The sequence below is a fragment of the Bactrocera neohumeralis genome, chromosome 5 (genome assembly GCF_024586455.1).
Source record: "Bactrocera neohumeralis isolate Rockhampton chromosome 5, APGP_CSIRO_Bneo_wtdbg2-racon-allhic-juicebox.fasta_v2, whole genome shotgun sequence".
Taxonomy (NCBI): domain Eukaryota; kingdom Metazoa; phylum Arthropoda; class Insecta; order Diptera; family Tephritidae; genus Bactrocera; species Bactrocera neohumeralis.
The window spans coordinates 74,225,482-74,244,206 of record NC_065922.1 but is presented as its reverse complement, the minus strand read 5'-3'; the positions used below and the strand labels follow the sequence as shown (position 1 = coordinate 74,244,206).

The 18,725-nt window shown below is 33.6% G+C and overlaps 1 protein-coding gene and 1 long non-coding RNA gene across 2 annotated transcripts in view; one reads left to right on the top strand and one right to left on the bottom strand.

The window, feature by feature from the left end:
* LOC126757896 (uncharacterized) overlaps positions 1 to 18,725 on the top strand; it is a 284,736-nt gene that overhangs the window by 181,668 nt on the left and 84,343 nt on the right.
* The window catches only part of LOC126757899 (uncharacterized), a 117,868-nt gene that overhangs the window by 29,633 nt on the left and 69,510 nt on the right, over positions 1 to 18,725 (bottom strand). The window contains exon 2 of the long non-coding RNA XR_007666792.1: positions 17,117 to 17,260. This is a non-coding gene — a long non-coding RNA (uncharacterized LOC126757899). The remainder of the gene's footprint in view (positions 1 to 17,116; positions 17,261 to 18,725) is intronic.

Genomic DNA, 18,725 nt, shown 5'->3' with positions numbered 1-18,725 from the left:
GCTTTTGAGACCAACAGTCTTGTAAGTTCATACCACAGTAAAAATCTTGTGGTACTATGGAATCTCGGCTCTCTTGAGGGCCCGTCAGTCTTCTATCCGCTTTAGCCATACCGCAGAGTCTTGGAAATTTCGTTGGTTTTGTAAGCTCCTGCCATTGTAAAACACTAATTGTGCCAAAAGAGCCTCTGAATTTTTCAGTCTTAAACCCCGTCTCGTGAAATTTTGACTGCAACGAGAGCCTATCGGAATTCCGAAAGCACTTCCATTTCTATATAACTAGATTTTGCAGCAGGACATGACAAACATTTTTTTCTTTTTTTTACCTTCTTTCTTTCCTCTTTTTCATTCTAACATTCTCATTCAGTTAATTTTTTTGTTTTGTCGCTCTTTGTTTTTCACACGCTGCCACAATGCTCTCTAAATGTCACGCTGATTGTTGCTGCTGCCACTGCTGCCAATTGCTGCCAATTGTTGCCAATTTTCGCCCATCAACTGGGACCAATAAACAACTGTTACCAATTTGTGAGCAAATTTGGTGTGAAAGAATGGCTGACAGGCGTAAACAACAACAAAAGCAGCAGTTGCAGCACACAATTGGTCAAGCGCACACATATCACAAACATATTTGAACTCGTACGCGTATATTGCATTCTGAACATAATTGCAGCATAACAGTGCTGCCAGTTGAAAGCACAAAATTGAGAAAAAAATAAAAATAAATAAAATATAATAAATAAATTCAGGAAAAGTATAATAAAATAATGGAAAAGCGAGACAAATTTTTCTTTGGGACAAATGCAAAAATTAAACAAAAAACATTAAAGACAAATATAGAAAAAAACTTAAAAATATATTATTAAAAAAATAATTTAATTAAAAAAAAAAATAAATAAATAAAAATACTTAAAAAATATCAAAATAATTGTTAAAAAAAAATATTAAATTAAAAAAAATATAAATATGAAATAAATATAAAAAAATAAATATAAAAAAAAAAAATTAAATAAAAAAAAAATTAAATAAAAATATTAAAAAAAGTCTTAAAAAGATTCTAAAAACTATTATAAAAAATTTAAACAAAAAATAGCACAAAATATTTTAAAAAAATCAATAAAAATATTAAAAAAAGTCTTAAAGGTATTGAAAAAATTTTATCAAAAAATTATTACAAAAAAAATGCAAAGAAATATTTTAAAAATTTAAAAATAAATTATCTTAAAATTTACAGTCACAGAAAATGAAAAAATTCAACAAAGACTGCTTTTCTAAGCTGAAATTCTTCTTCTACCTCTTCAAGTCAAGTCAGTCAAGCTTTATTTCGCACAATTGCCCTCATTTTCTTTCTTTCCCGACCATTAAACACCGAGTAGCAGCACCACGCTGAAGTCAATTGTCGTTTTGCATGACGCTGAAAAATGCACTTTTCTTTGGCTCGACTTTGTGGCGTAAATCAAGAAATCAAAAAAACAAAATTAGAAATAAATGGTCTATTGAAAAGTCCCCGGCCAGCCATAGTAAAATATATTTTTTCGTGTCAACATTTACAAAAAAATTAAAAAATTGCTTAACAAATTTTACTTTACAAAAAAAATTTTTTTGCCAAAATTTTTAACAAAAATTTGTTTTACCAAAAATTTGTTTATCAAACTACTTTTTATCAACATTTTTTTTACCATTTTTTTCTACCAAATGTTTTTTACCAAAAGGAAAAAAAAAAATTTTACAAAATTATTTACTAAAATTTTTTTCCATTTTTTATCCAAATATTTTTTTATCAAAATATTAATTTACCAAAATTATTTTATTCAATTTTTTTTTACCAGATTTTATTTTGGTTGAGAAATGTAGAAGTGAAGGGAAAAAAATTGTTACAAACTTTTTTTGGAAAAATATAATATTTTTAAAATTTTTCAGACATTTTAATATACTTTTTCTTTTCAAAGAAAAACTTTTTTCCATTATTTTTCATGAAGTTTAAATAAATTAAAAAAAAATACTGAATTGCTTACCAAACTTTTTTTTCTAAAATTGTTTTTAACATTTTTTTACAAAAATTTATTTCCTCTAAAAATTTTTTTATTTAAATTTTTTGTATCTAAAATTTTTTTTATCCAAAACTTTTTTAACATATTTTATTTTTGGGTAACACATTTGTGAAAGTGAAGTGAGTGAAAAAAACAATTTTTTAACAAATTTGTTTATAATTTATTAAAATAAAATATAACATTTTTTAAATATTTTAGACATTTAAAAATATTTTTTTTCTACAAAACTTTTTTCAATTATTTTTCATAAATTTTTATTGTTATGAAAAAAAGTAGACATTAAAAGCAAGGAAAATCTCGAAAAACCAATAAATTTTCCTAAAGCTTGAAATTGTTAAGAGTTGCCAAAGGTCTCGCAGTCCTCGAATATCGACGAGTTTAAGAACAAGCTGCTACAAAACATAAACAACATTTTTATTACTCTTTAGTAGTCCCTTTGAAAGGACTAACTTTAATACTTTTTAGCTATGAAGCAGTATGGTAAGAGTGTCTAATAGTTCGAGAGTATGAGATATTCACACATTAAGATTCGCATTTATAAACCATCAAGTATAATGAACTCGACAACACCTTGCAAACTATTTCCGTCATGTTTTTGTCGCAACAATAATAACATTAGTTGATAAGTGTCTTCTAAAAATAATACCGGGAATACATTTAGAGGAGATAATATCTTCTCTGCTTGATCTCCTTCTCTATCACGTGCCGAGAAAATGACCAATGGGTTGGTGTAATTAACTTGTAATTGCAGTTAATGCATTTAGTTTGGGAGACAAAAGTGTAAGCGCATGAGCAGCAAGGGCTTGACGCTCCAAAACACAGACAAATACACACACGCTTTAGTTCTCAGCAGTGGTCCCAGAGGCTGCTGCCCCGCTGCAAACTAATGACTGACAAAACCACTTGTAAAGCAACAAATAGTTACGATGGACAACCACAAAACTACTTACAACAAAGTTATGAACTGAAAACAACAACAAAAGCAAAAAATTAAGAGTTTTTGTTTAGAGCAGCAATGAATGAAATCGTGTGTGTGTGCATAAGCGTCTGCGTGAGTGAGCAACTTGAAGTTGGGCGCGCTGGCGTTAAATGAAGCATGGCAAGCAAGACAGTGTGGGTAATGAAAGGCAGAAGTCACATCGGGTCATTAGTATGGGTAATTTATCAAAGTCACGAACAGTACTGTAACAAGCGTTGGTAAGAGTGCGGAGAGCGTAGAGCGGATTGTTGAAGTGCCGCCGGTAAAAGCAACAATCTGCTTGGTCAGTGGTGAGGGTTTATGGGCAGGATGTTTTTGTTATTTACTTTTAAGTGGCTCTATTGTTGCGGTCACCTCGACCACGCATGCTTTTTTTGTGTGTTTTATTGGAGACCTTACTACGCCGTTTATATTTGTCTCACGCTTTCTTTTGCGTTTTCGTAGCAAGTTTTGCTTTTAAGTGACAATTTTGTACGATCATAGTCAATCATTAGTTTAGTGGCACTTACTGAGGGAGTTCGTTGTACCCGAGATGACGAATGACGCAATAAATATTTTGTGTTACAAATTGAAGAATTTATGACTAACTTGGCAATTTCGGATCACTACAGCATATAGCTGCCATACAAACCGATCGATCATAATGAAGTACTTGTATAGAAAACTCTTTTATTTGTCAGGATATCTTCACATAATTTAAGACAGTTTATTGCCCAAAACAGTGCTACAATTTCCCAAGAAATTTTTCAGATCGGACAACTATAACATATAGCTGCCATATAAACTGATCGATCAAAATCAAATCCTTGTATAGAAAACTTTTTTATTTGACAAGATATCTTAACAATATTTGACATGAATTATTGCACAAGACAGCAACACAACCCCTCAAAAAATTTTTCAAATCGGCGCACTATAGCATATAGCTGTCATACAAACTGATGGATCAAAATCAAGTCTTTGTATAGAAAACTTTTTTATTTGAAAAGATATCGACACGAAATTTCGTATAAATGATAACACGAAGAAATGCTATAATCTCTAGAAAAATTATTTAAATCGGAGCACTATTGCATAAAGCTGCCATACAAACTAATCAATGAAAATCTTGTTTTTGTGTGGAAATTTTTTTTATTACTGGCTTTCTTTTACCTTAAATTAAGGATAGTAGAATGGGTCAACTTAAACACACATTTAAATCGCTAGCAAATACCGGCACAATAGAAAAATAACAGCTCAAAACAAATTAAAAATATTAATGCGCCTAAAAGTATACTACAGCCACTACAAAATTTGAATTTGATGAAGGTAAAAGAATAATAAACATGTACAGGTAAATCAAAAATCGCAACACATGTACATAAAATAATAACAAAAACCAGCTGCGGATGCAAAATCAAAAACACAGGGTATTATAATCATAAAAACATGAACTGTGCGCAAGTCGACAATCACAACGGTCACCAGCAGCTGTGAGTTGTCGCAAGCAAAACAAAAAATAAATAGAAACTAACTAACGGTCAAGCGACACAAGCACCCAACTAACGGTAACATTTCACAATAACAGAACGAATTTTCATAACTCCCGCCGCGCTGGCATAAGCCGAACTCGCCGCTGTGCACGGCCGAACGACAGGCGCGCATATCCCACCGCTACTGGCTTAACTGTATATTTCATTTCGGTTGAAGGCAACGCAAAATCTCCAGCCAAGCGACAATGTTTGAATTTTAAATGATTTTTGTTTGGTTTTCGGTGTTGTTGTTGTTGTTATTAATATAACAACAGCGCTGCTTGTTTTTGCTGCTTCACGCGGTGTCCAGAACAAACAGCGCACAAAAATAACAAAATATTAAAATAAAAATAAAAACGTGGAAAAGTTGAGTAACCTCACCGCCTGTGCCTGAGTGCGCTGAATTGTGTAGCATACTTTTAGGTGTTACCAAAAATCAATACAGCACTTATGGCGCGTCACAGCGCAGCGATAAAATAAAATTTAAATTGCACTCGAGCAGGATGAGAGTTTGTTGAGTACCAACCGCTACCGTCACCGCCACCACCGACAGCGCCGGCTCTATATCCGCCGGGCAATTTACGATAATTGAGTGTGAGTTCTTGTTATTGTTGCCTCATACTCCTGCACGATGTTTTTTCACGTTATCGCTCAACGGCATCATCATCATCGACAGCAATTGAACGTGTTTTTTTCATACGGCACTATTAACGCTTGAGCGCCTAGCAGTATGCTATTGGTCATGTAAAACGAAATACATTTAGCCTTGCATCAGCTGAGGCTCTTGTTGCTGCTTATTTTATTTTCTTGCTTTTTGTGTTCCTTTTTAAAGTTGCTGACTGAGTTTTAAAAATGCAAAGGTTGTAAATAAACGACAAAAAACGAGAGGGTGGGCATAAGCCCTCGCGCATATTGTAAAAGCTGTTTGATGCGAAAGGAATTAAGTTACACATTCAGGGGTGAAACTTTTTGCTGCAATATAGTGCACAAGCAATTTTGGAATTTAAGGCAATTAAGTTTTAATTGGTTTGCTAAAAAGATACAAGGATAGGTCAATACAACCTGTAATTTATTTTGTTGCTAGTAACATGTTCGATCATTAGTTTACACGATTTTTGTGAAAATATTTTGCTGGAAGCATTAAATTGCATTTACTAAAATATTATATAAAAATAATTCTAAAATGTGAGCACATGCAGTTGAAATACACATAAGCGCCTGGAGACAGACTACAAAATTTGTTATACTTCAAAAAACTTTCGTAACCGCAAAGAGGCTTATATTTTAATTATTTAATTTATCTAAACCACGAAGAGCCTTTTTCTATTAAATATTTAATCAGTTAGTATCGAATTAAAATTCGAACTTCGAGATCATTTTCGTAAAATTTTTAAAAGTAATGTATTTTTCAAACAATATTTAGAAATTTTCGAAATTCGAATTTTCGAAATATTCTATATACAATTATACAGTTGAAATGTACAAAAGCGCATAGAATCAGGCTATAAATTATATTATACCTCTGAGTCGCACTGTGAGGTGTATTTTAATTATTTAAAAACAAAACTCAGTTATTTTGAATTTAAATTCGAATTTCGTAAGCCATTTTCGAAAAATTAAAAAACTTATTTTTTTATTTATGCGAATTGTCAAACCAGCTCTCAGTCGCTCTAAACAACAATTTCGAAATTTTTCGAAATTCGAAGTTTTCGAAATATCTATTTTTAATAGACGTGTTTTATTAGATTCCGCAAATAGAAGTTGTTTTGTAATGTAAACCGAAGAGTAATGTAATTTTCGAAGAGAAATAATATCCATAAATACTCTGTAAAAATGTAACTAAAATATTTTAAACAACTTTTTTTAGGTTTTTTTTTACTTGAGGGTTTCAAACCTCTCAACATTCTTAAAAATATTTCTTTTATTTTATTTGTTACTTGAGGTTCCCAAACCAGTTCTCTGATTTTCTAGGAAATATTGATAAATTTTCGAATATATTCGAAATTCAAATTATTTGTATTATATACATACATACATATATTTTTATATATTGTACAAGTCACAACTAAAAGATGTCATGTAGTGTCAAACAGTAGTGATAAATTTGTCTTTAAGACAACCGTAACGACTAAAAATACGATTTTAATTTTCGAAATTCAGTACACTTTGTTTAAATGCAAAAAAAGTCATATCATTATAATAAAATTATTGCTATATTAAAGGCTAAAGACAATTTTATCACTTTCGAAAATACGAAACAATTTAATTTTAACTTCGAAATCCTATTAAAAGCACTCTAATAACTTTCGGGTTTTCTTTTTGGAGTTTGTTTTAGGGTAATTTCATTAATAATATACGGTTATGAATTTATACTCAAAATTTTCAAAAAGATTTCAATGTATGTATGTTCGAAAATTTTATAATTTACATTCGAAAATCAAATACCTTAACTGAAACTAAATATTTCGACATTTACATATACGCTAAGAAATATAACAAATTACTTTATGAAATTTTACTTTTACCGCAAATCAAAGGTAACGCCTATTGGCATACTTTAAAATTTTAATTTGAGTGCTTAAGGTTGATTAAACTTATATATTTGTAAAGGAAACTAATATTTTAAATTTATTAAACAATTTTTCGATTTATCAACGTGCATTCAAGCACTCTCTCATATACCGTTAGCTTGCTCTGCAATTATATACGTAAAACTAATGGCGCTAATAGTGTCGCCATCAAATTAAGTCATAAAAAATTTATTATTGATGAAAGAGTTATCGCTGTCGTTACTAAAGGGTTCAGCTAAGCTTCGCAGACAGCTCTATTAATATTTAACTAAGCGTTTATTTCGTTATTTTTGCAATATTTTTTGTGGCTTTCTCTGCAATAAAAAGAATGAAAAACATTTGCTGCGAATAAAGAGCAATTTAAATCGCATGACAAACGCCGATAAGTCAAACAAATAGTGCTATAAAGTATGAGTGGGGCGACAAGAACAGAAATGTGAGTCCATGAAGCAACGAGTGTGTGTGAGTGGCTGGGTAAGTGTGCGTAAATGGAGAACAAAAATGGAAGTCGTTTGACCAGCCATAGGAAGAATTCGTATAGTATTGGAATCCCATTAAAAAGGATATGTGAGAGAGAAAAGAATAGAGCAAGAAATCAGTGAGGACATGGGTGAGTGAGTAGAAGGAAATAGGGAGTGTGCCATCCAATTGCGCTGGCCAACAGTCACCACACTGCCGAAACTCAAGCCATTTGCAGCAGCTAACACAAACTTTCCATTTTAACTGTCACCGAATGCCAGCGCGCAGAGAGGGAGGAAGAAGACTACATAGAGAAAAAACTCAAATTTCAGCACAGAAATCCTACATTGGCAATGGTCGAGTTGTACTTTTAATTGCTGGCAATAAATGTCACTATTTATTGCTGACAAAACAGCGACTTTCAGAAGCAAGAGCGCAAAGGATATAATATACCTTTGTATACATATATGTATACGGCTGTATATAAGTCTATCTATGTATGTATATATCTTTGCGTATATAAAAAAGGTATAGCGAGCGGAAAAGCGAAGCAGATAAATGGCTAAATAAACAAGAGGTTTAATACTGCATGTAAATATTTGCGCAAATGTAGGTGGGCAGGAGGTCAAATCCGCCAGGCGCGAGCCGAACTTGCTGATGATTACAAAGCATTGCCCTCGCGGATAGCAGTGAAAAGGACATGAAGAACACTATGTAGAACGCTATGAGTGTTTATACACGTGTTGAGCATATTTCTGATACTCAAGTTGGCTACAAATATTATTTATGCCATACCTTCAAGTACTTGCTTGATACAGCAAGGCTGGCATAATAATTAGAAAGATGAATAATTTTCTATAAACAAATCAAGAGATAACAAGAAAATACGTTGAAAGTGATATACATAAATCATATTTCAGGTGTATACTTAAAAAAAGTTAGTCTATACACAGGCGCACAGCATATCTCAATAAAATAAATATTAAATAAAGCAATGCCAATGCTTATAGATAGTTCTTGGGCTTATAATGATGTCAAGATTAATATATATTTATGATAGTATTAACAAAAAATATATGTATGTATATTTTCGAAAATTTTCAGTTTTTGAAATAGAAGAAAACTTAGATGAGCAACTTTAAATTAAATAACGATGCCGAAATTTGATAGAGTTCTTTATACAGCTAAAATACGATGTTCGAAAATTTAAGTTCGAAGTTTCGAACATGCTCGTATTAGCTGTGCTGTAAAACTTAGCAACCTGTTATGCGCTCCAACATATTTAAAGACAACTTTACCAATCAGTTACTGATTTTCGAATACGAATATTGCTAAGTTTGAACTCCGAAAACTATAAAAGTTATAAAAATCTCATTTTCATTTGAGTAAAGGTAATCTTTCATTTTCGAAAATTCTGAAACTATTATTTTCGATAATTTTAATTCAAATACGAACTCATTTTTAAATAACTCGAATTTTTTTTACCAAAATATTCGAAACTTAAAAAAATCCGAAATTCGAAGTTCAAGTACGCAAAATACCAAGAAGTATGCCATTAAATGCAAATTGTAAAATAATATTAGATTTAAAATACAGCAACAAGCAGCTGAATGTCAGCTTCACAAACAAAATCTTCAAAGCTTTCAAGAGAAATCAGTAACTATCAGTTAACTACACATTTCACTTTAAAACTATTAAATTCTTACTTCACTCCTTCCTTACTTTCCCAGAAAACCCCCTCTGTGCAAATTAAGGTACCAAAAGTTGTGCTTTGAACAGGAAGACGACAAAATTTATTAAATTTCGAGTGCATCCGCTAACCCAACTACGTCTCGTCTCCGGCACACGACAATGTATTTGCACCACTTTGATTTGACATTCACTGCAATGCAAAATTTCAATATTAATTAGTTGCGTATTTTCGCAATTAATTTCAATTCAACTCAACCACCTTCGAAGAGCTACAAGAGTGCGCTGAGTGCGAGTAATTTCATGCTCAATTACCTGCCGCCGGCATGAAGTAATACAGTACGCTACCCTCCCTCAATTCTGTGAGTTGGTGTACGGTTACTATGGCCCACACACACAAACATGCTGACAGTACAGGTTTTAGTGAACAAGTGGAACACATACCGATATTTCAGTGTTTAACTGAACAAGTGGAACACATTCTTATATATACAACTAGTACAAGTGAACAAGTGAAACAACCTACACAATAAGTTCAAGTGAACAAGTGGAACACATATAAACACACACCGAGTTATTTCACTATTTTACCGAACAAGTGGAATACACATACACTCTCAGCATGTAATTCACTGCACACAGACACACTGGCGCTCACCGAATAATAATGACACTGAGGCAATTTGACATGCAGCTGAATATTAACTACACTACCTAATCAGTGTTTGAGTGTATCTTTTTATGTGTGTGTGTGTACGTGTATATTCAGGGTTGATGACTACTTACACTTTGATTACTTTCACTGGAAGAGCTGTAGCAACAACAACAGCAACAAAAAAGCGCATACCTACATTAACAACTTTGAAAGTTGGTCCTCTCTATTCCCCAGTGGAGCTAAGTAGTTGTCTATTACAGTTGTTTTTGTTGTCACCGGGAGACCTTACCTACTCTATTTGCCCTTTTATATTACAGGCAATAAGTTTTCACCCATGCAAAGAGTTGCATTGTCAGTTGTAGCGTGTAGTCGACTACAACTGAAAGTACTCAGTTGCCTGTCGCTCTAAGGAATTTTTAAGTTAAATGCGTCTCTCTGCCGCAGCAGCAGCAACAATTGGTGCATGAAAATTGCATTTAATTACTTTACTTGACTTCCCTGCACGCCTTGCCGCAACTAACTGACGCTTGCCACCCACTGCAAGCACAAATAATATGCTGCTCGCCCGCTCTTCTCCCTTTTTGCCTCTCTCTGTCTACCTTGTTTCGTACAAATCATTGACATTCACTTGCTGGCAGCATTCTACTTGTTCAACAACATTTAACAGCAATTTTATTTCAATGCTCCATCACTCTGCGCATCATGCTCTCTACCCCAGCTCTGTGGCAGTCAGGCGGCACCCCCCAGTCACATTTACGGATTGGCTTGTTGCTCCGTAATGAAGCGGGTCCTAAGTGGAATTATTTGTGCGCTGCATCAGCTTGTGCTTGCATTAGTGTAGCTTTTGTATTTATTGCATATTTTCAGGCGTATAAAAATTAAAACTAATGAGACGTGAGATTTTAGTGTCTTAATATTTTTAGTAGTCATTTCTCTCTGCTTAATTATACGCAGCTAATTTAATTTCGATAGTTTCGTCGTCGAGCAGCTTTTGTGATGACTTTCTAAGAGCGCAATTGTGAGGAAAAATCTTTTTAATCTATTTGTTCAGGTTCGGAAATACATGTGATGTCCTAATCACGAGTTCTCACAACAGAACTTAGTAGCCGGGGTCAAGGAAAACTCTTTTTTATATGCTTCTCTTTGTTTCTGCATTAATTTTGCTATAATATTTAAAACTACTTAAAAAGACAGACAACCTTAGGTCTACATGTTTCAAAGTAGAGAGGTACATATATGGTTTGAGGGTATTTTCATCACTCTCTCTCTCCCACTCCTTCTCTTTATCTTTCTCACTATTCCCCTCTTTTTCACACACTTCCTATCTCTTCGTCAGACTCTGCCTCTCTTTCTTTCTCTTTCCATTACTTTAGAGATATATCTTTATAGTTTGTGGGTATTTTAATCTCTCTCTCACACTTCCTCTCTATCTCTCTCACTCGTCATCTCTATCTTTCTCACTCTTCCGCTCTCTTTCACACACTTTCTATCCCTCTATCAGACTTTGCATCTCTCTCTTCCTTTTTCCATCACTTCCTTTGTTTGTCTCACATTATCCCTTACCCTCTAGAGTTTTGGCGAGTTTCCAGGGATCTTTTGGGACTGTGACCTAACACTTATCGGCAGCATAGTATGTAGTCTAGGCTCAAAGGTACTGCTCCTTAAAAAATGTCAAAGTCTTATACCTTTCAAATATTCAGTTGGTATGCTACGATATTTATCTTAAGTAGGATTAAAAATACTTATTTTAAGGCACGTCGATTCCGCTTCGTTTCTGATATACTATTTCATCACACTCTCATCTCATCCGATCTTAGAACCACAGTTGTTCATCGTGTTTCGGCTATAAGTGTATTTATACTACCTTTACCAGATTGTTTCTGATTCAAAGATCATTAGGATTTCATATTGTTCAGAGATAAGAACTTACGGCTTTCACCGCTTAAGGAAGTTTCAACGAGAGCTTTCAATTTTCTTTTTTGGGGCACCTTCCGTTTTACTACTAATTCGACTAACAATTTCGACTAGTTTCAAAGAGCGCGGATTTTATGCTGGGATCTATGTTAATAACAAAAAAAAATGTCTAAAATTGAAAAATACATTCAGAGCTTCTTCCCAGCTTGTTTGCAACTTCAACGCAGAATTCGAACGATCCTGTGTCTTTAGTTTTCTATTTTTATAGATATGTAGGTACTTTCACGCAGGTCCTAACCTCAAAATGTAATATTTCTTTACTGCTACCAAAATGATTGCATTTTTTACGTGCTTTTTTCATCATAAAGCTTTTTGTTAGCATCTACTGCCTATCTATAGCATTAGAAGACAAAATTGGGAACATTTTATATACACCTAACCACATCATTTAAACCTACATATATCCCATAAATTTAACGTATCAGTTACTATATTTCTTTTGACACACAAAGAAGCAATCGTAATTCAACAATATGCCTTGATGCATAAATTTAACGTCTCTTTACTTTTTTGACACACTGTAGTATACAATAAGAGCACATAGCTTGCATCAAAGGCGCACAATTTACGCATTTTTTAAAAGAAAATAAAAACCTGACATTTTTCATTTCACTCGCCTACTTTGCCACCTGCAGTGCCCTCTCTTTTCTCCGCGCTGCCTTTGCTTCTTTATTCCCAAAATACAATTTAGACTACAATAAGAGCTTGTGAATTTATTACCCAAAAATTCATTGACTGTCTACGCGCGTCTGTCCGTCAAACCTCAAGCTTAGCTGCTACCTGACTACGCAAGCAGCGAGCGCTAAGGAAAGGGCACAATGAATGAGTATGCAAAAAGTTGGTAATAAAATCTGCTTGAACTAGTTCTTTGAAAGGCGACAGGGCTAGCAAGAAAAATGCTTGTTTTTGCTATTGTTCTTGTGTGCGTATACTATATAAGCGCATAACGGTAATAATAAGTGTCATTTCAGTCAAAATTTATTTATATATAAGATATACAATCATTCCTTGAGTATCTTTAGGAGAGAGAATTAGGACTTAGGTATTAATTAAATTTTCATTTAATTAAAATTGTTGATGAATGACAAGCAAAGCGCTCAGGGAGCGCAATGCAAAATATTAAAAGGGCACAAAACTACAGTGCTCTCATGAGAGAAGATCTTTTGGAGTCCCAAGAAAATTACAAAATTTGTAAGCTGCGGTACGTCAGGGTCTTGTTAATCTCTTAGCGAAAAGTTTGAGTACCAAGAGTCCTTATTGAAGCACTAAGGGGTTACATTCAAATAAAAAGCTTCTTTGGATAGAAGACTGTAAGACGAACTATGTTGAAATGATGAGTTAAGGTGCCTTTGGAAGAAAAATTAAAATTATGAGACGGATAGATCGTTCTTTATATAAGGCAACTATGAAAAATTTATGAGTGGGTATTAATAATTTAACAGAAAACTATGTTTAACGGATTGTTGAAATGAGAGCGTTAAACTCAGCGAAAGATCAAATCCGATTTGCAAGGGGATTTGAGTGATCAAAATTTATTTTGTCTGGTCTTCTTTAATTGGCGTAGAAGGCGACTTTGTTAACAACAGCGCGCCAAAATTGGATATAAGCGTTGCCAGGTCCTTCTCCACTTGGTCCTTCCAACGGAGTGGAGGTCTTCCTCTTCCTCTGCTTCCCCCGGCGGGTACAGCGTCAAATACTTTCAGAGCTGGAGTGTTTCCGTCCATTCGGACATCATGACCTAGCCAGCGTAGCCGCTGTCTTTTAATTCGCTGAACTATGTCAATGTCGTCATATATCTCGTACAGCTCATCGCTCCATCGAATGCGATATTCGCCGTCGACTCATCAGTTGTTGACATCGAGCTTAAACTCAGGACGGGAATTATGAGCGACATAGAGTTTGGCTTTTGTTCGTCGAGAGAGGACTTTACTTTTCAATTGCCTACTCAAGTAGCACCTGTTGGCAAGAGCAAGTGATCAGGCTGACATTGTTGATGGCGTTAATACTGGTTTAAATGTCTGGTTTACTGTCAACAGTGACGTGAGTGCCAAGTCGCGAGTGCGATGACTGTTTGTTTGATGACAGGAGATATTTCGTCTTGCCCTCGTTCACTGCCAGACCCATTTGTTTTGCTTCCTTGTCTAGTCTGGAGAAAGCAGAACTAACGGCGCGGGTGTTAAGGCCGATGATAGATCATGATAGACTAATAAAACCGACGCCTGAGTTTCTTACAATTAACTGGAAGTAAAAAAGCTCTAAAAAAGCACCCAATAAATGTCGCTATATTGATATACATATATATATATATATACATTGAAAGGACTCTCGAATAATTGAAAAATTGCAAGATTTTTTATGTAAAAATTTTACCTGCTAGATGTCGTCACTCTTGTAGAACCCCTAGAAGTGATCTAGTGACTTATGCCCAGAGCATACTAAAATTATGGAGGGAACACTTCTGCAGCCTGCTGAATGGCAGTGAACGCACAACGCCAGGAGAAGGCGAACCCGATTACCCAATCGATGACGATGGAGCAGACGTTCCTTTGCCCGACCATGAAGAAGTTCGAATAGCAATTACTCGCCTGAAGAACAACAAAGCGGCAGGCCGATGGATTGCCGACCGAGCTATTCAAACACGGCGGCGAAGAACTGATAAGGAGTATGCATCAGCTTCTTTGTAAAATATGGTCGGACGAAAGCATGCCCAACGATTGGAATTTAAGTGTGCTATGCCCAATCCACAAAAAAGGAGACCCCACAATCTGCTACCGTGGGATTAGCCTCCTTAACATCGCATATAAGGTTCTATCGAGCGTATTGTGTGAAAGATTAAAGCCCACCGTCAACAAACTGATTGGACCTTATCAGTGTGGCTTCAGACTTGGAAAATCAACAACCGACCAGATATTCACCATGCGCTAAATCTTAAAAAAAAACCCGTGAATAGAGGATCGACACGAACCAAAGCTGCTTTTGACAACACAAGAAATAGCTGCCTTTATGCCGCGATGTCTGAATTTGATATCCCCGCAAAACTAATACGGCTGTGTGAACTGACGTTGAGCAACACGAAAAGCTCCGTCAGGATCGGGAAGGACCTCTCCGAGCCCTTCGATACCAAACGAGGTTTCAGAAAAGAAACTCCCTAACGAGCGACTACTTCATTCTACTCTTGGAGAAAATAATTCGAGCTACAGAACTAAACACAGAAGGAGGATATCATTGGCCTTAACAACCGAGCCGTTAGTTCCGCTTTCTCCAGAATGGATAAGGCAGCGAAGAAAATGGGTCTTGAACGATAGGACGAAATAACTGTCATCAAACAAACAAACAAAAGGTGCTACTTCGGGACTGAGTAAGCAATCGAGAAGTAAGGCCCTATCTCAACGAACAAAAACCAAACTCTAAAGTCACTCATAATTCCCACACACACATCTGATGAGTCGACGTTACGAGTTTTCGGGAGAAAAGTTCTGCGAAGATTTATGGTCCTTTGCGCGTTGGCCACGGTGAATATCGCATTCGATGGAGCGATGAGCTGTATGAGATATACGACGATATTGACATAGTTCAGCGATTTAAATAACTAACTAGGTCATGTTGTCCGAATGGACGAAACACTCCAGCTTTGAAAGTATTCGACGCAGTACCCACCGGGAGAAGCAGAGGAAGAGGTAGACCTCTACTACCTTGGAAGGACCAGGTGAAGAACGACCTGGCTTCGTTTGGCGGCACATAGCCAAACGGAAAAACGACTGGCGCGCTATAAAATTATATGCAACAAATTCGATCGCTAGATGGCGCTGTAACGCTCCTTTATAGAAGCAAAGTAGCAGAGGAATTTTAACCCTCAAACTCCGCAACTCAAACAAAAAAAAAAGATATTAATGCATTTTTGCCTACAAAAACAAAAGTAAAAGAAAGCTTATGCCAGCAATAGCTGTTTTCTTCATTTCCTCAAGACTTGCCGCGTATATTGGAAAACCTTCAATTTGCATACCTTGCAATTCGACACCGCAAAAGTAGAAAAATGGCCTTAGGTCATCAACGAATTGAACTCTGTCAGCTGAAAACTGCAAACTTGGCAGACGCCAACCAAAACAAAAAAAAAGTTTCGAAAAGTGAAAGGGAAACACAAGAATGGCGGCACATGCATACACAAAATGCAAATAAAATAACGGAGTATGCCGAAATTGCTTATGTATGCATGTATGAGAGTGTGAGTGGTGCATGTATTTGTTTGAGCTGACAGAAGAAGAAGAAAGCAAATGTTTGTGCGCCGCCAGCGAAATTTCAACTCAGCTACTAGCGGAGTGACAGGACAGGTTTTGATGTGCTTCTTTGCCAGCTTGAGGTGGTTGCTTAGACAGCGCACCCGCTACCGCGCTCACTCTTCCTCTCACTCGCTCACACTCTCACTCACTCGATAGCTACTCGGCATGCAGCCAGCGGCTAACTGCTGTCAAAGTGGAAAGCATTTTGTTATTTTAGGCAAGTTACCAATAAGTTTTAGATTTTTCACAAATTTTATTTGCAGCAATCGGTCGCTGCTGCGGCACCCCAACTTGCACCACACCTTACGAAAAGTTTTGCGCTACCACAAATATTTTTTGCTGTTTTTTTTTTTTTCTTCTTTACCATATCGCTCCTGCTGTCTGCCATTTAACACGTTTCCAATTTTCGGCAACTTTTCTTTGCTGTTGGTATTCTTCACACTTTACCGCAGTCCATTCTTTCATAGCAAACTACATTTCTAGGTGTGTGTGTGTGTGAAGTGTTAACACAAAAAAAGCCGAAAAGTTGAGCAACTTAATTTTGCTTGTGCCCACTTTGTGCGCAATTCAACGCATACTTTGTCGCTTGACACGCTTCAGCCGAACTGAAATGTTATTATAGCGAACTTTAAACGAAATCACACATACTACTACGCACATTCATTTCTATATACATATGTATGTATGTGTGGTTTCGAAACTTTCAACAGCTGCATTCGATCTATATAATTTTCGGTTGAATTTTATATTGTGAACTTTTTACATCGCACGCACCTGCCAATACCATTTTTTATATACGCTTTGGTGCTAAATGTGAAGGTATACTTTGGGGCGCTCTATTGTAATACAATACAGTTATTCCGGCTTACAACAAAGTAGAGTGTGTGTGTTTTAATGTGCAGAGTAAAGTCGATACTTTAAAATGTTTGTAAAATTATATATTTGTAGCATACTTACCGGCGCTTTGACTGCTTTCAGCGGCGCACAAGCGTATCAGATTGCCACATATCACCAAACATAAAAAACTGTCACGCACAACTTTTTTTAGCAACACTAACACTACGCTGTCACACGCAGCGTTAACCACTTATTTTTTTTTCACTGAAAAGAAAAAAAATTAAAAGATTTTTGAGAATTAAAGTAAAAAATAAAAACAAAGTATTTTAGGAATAAAATTTGGCTTCGAAAGACGTTTCATATATGAAATTTATGTATAAAATAAGTAAATAGTATGGAGATATATTTAAATTTTATTTATATATTTTTTTCAGTTTGTTTTTTGTAATTAAAATTTTTTTCTGATTTTTTTGTAAATGAATTTTTCTTTTCAGATTTTTTTTGTAAATAAATATTTTTTTTAGATTCAATTATTTTTTAAATTTAATTTTTACAATTATAGTTATACATATATATGTACATATGTACATAAATATATAATATATAAAATTAAAAAAAATATAAAAAGATAAACAAAAAATATATAAAAATAAAAATAAAAATAAATAAAAATAAAAAAATAAAATAAAAATAACAAATAAAATTAAAAAAATATAAAAAAATATATTTAAAAAATTATTTTGAATTTTTTTTTAATTAATATATTGAAAAATCAATTACCTTTTTCATAATTTTATTTAAAAATTTTAAATTTCAGCAGCAAAAAAGGGGTCGCAGTTAAAATAGCACTTTTGAAAATTTCGATTTTTAAACTTTTTTTTTTTGAAAATTTCTGTTTCCAATATGTATTTATATTTAAAAGCTTGGCAAACAAAGTTAAAATGGCTAGTAATTAAATTTCAAAAATTTTAACTTTTCAAATTAAATTTTGTATCTTCAACTTTTAAAATTTTTAATTAAAATTCTTCAATTTTTTATTGTTTTTATTTTTCAGTTTGCATAGAAGTGTTAGATATTTTTATTACAAAAAAAAAGTTGACTATATGTATATTTCGAAGTAAAATTACAGCTCAAAAAATGTTAGAAAATATATATTTACAATTATACAAAAAAAAATAAGTTTTCTATTTTCTATGCTTGAAAATTTTTTTTAATTTTAATTTTATATTTATTTTAATTTAATGATTTCGAAAAAAATTGATGCTGTTCTTCTTAATTAATTAAATCGATTTGGAATGAATTATACAAAATTTTTATAACTAATATAATATTAATATATTTTCTTAAGAAAATTTAAAGAAAATTAAAATTATTAAAAAAAGCAATTAATTAATTAATTTTTTTTTAAACTATTTTATTAAAAGAAGTAATACCTACATTAATTTTTTTTGAATTATCTTGGAATGAAATTATAAAAAATACTTTGAAAATTAAAATAAAAAGGCGGGGAAAATTTAATTAATTAATTAATTAATATAATTAATCTAAAATCTAAAATTTTTGCTTTAAAATTTTTTTAATTACTTTAATTAAATAAATTTGTTGGAATGTTATTATAAAAACTACTTTGGAAATTAAATTTAAAAAATGGAGGAAAATTAAAATTGATTGATTTAATTAATTTTTTTTAAATCCAATTAAACTAATTTTTTCCTTTTTTCTTTTAATT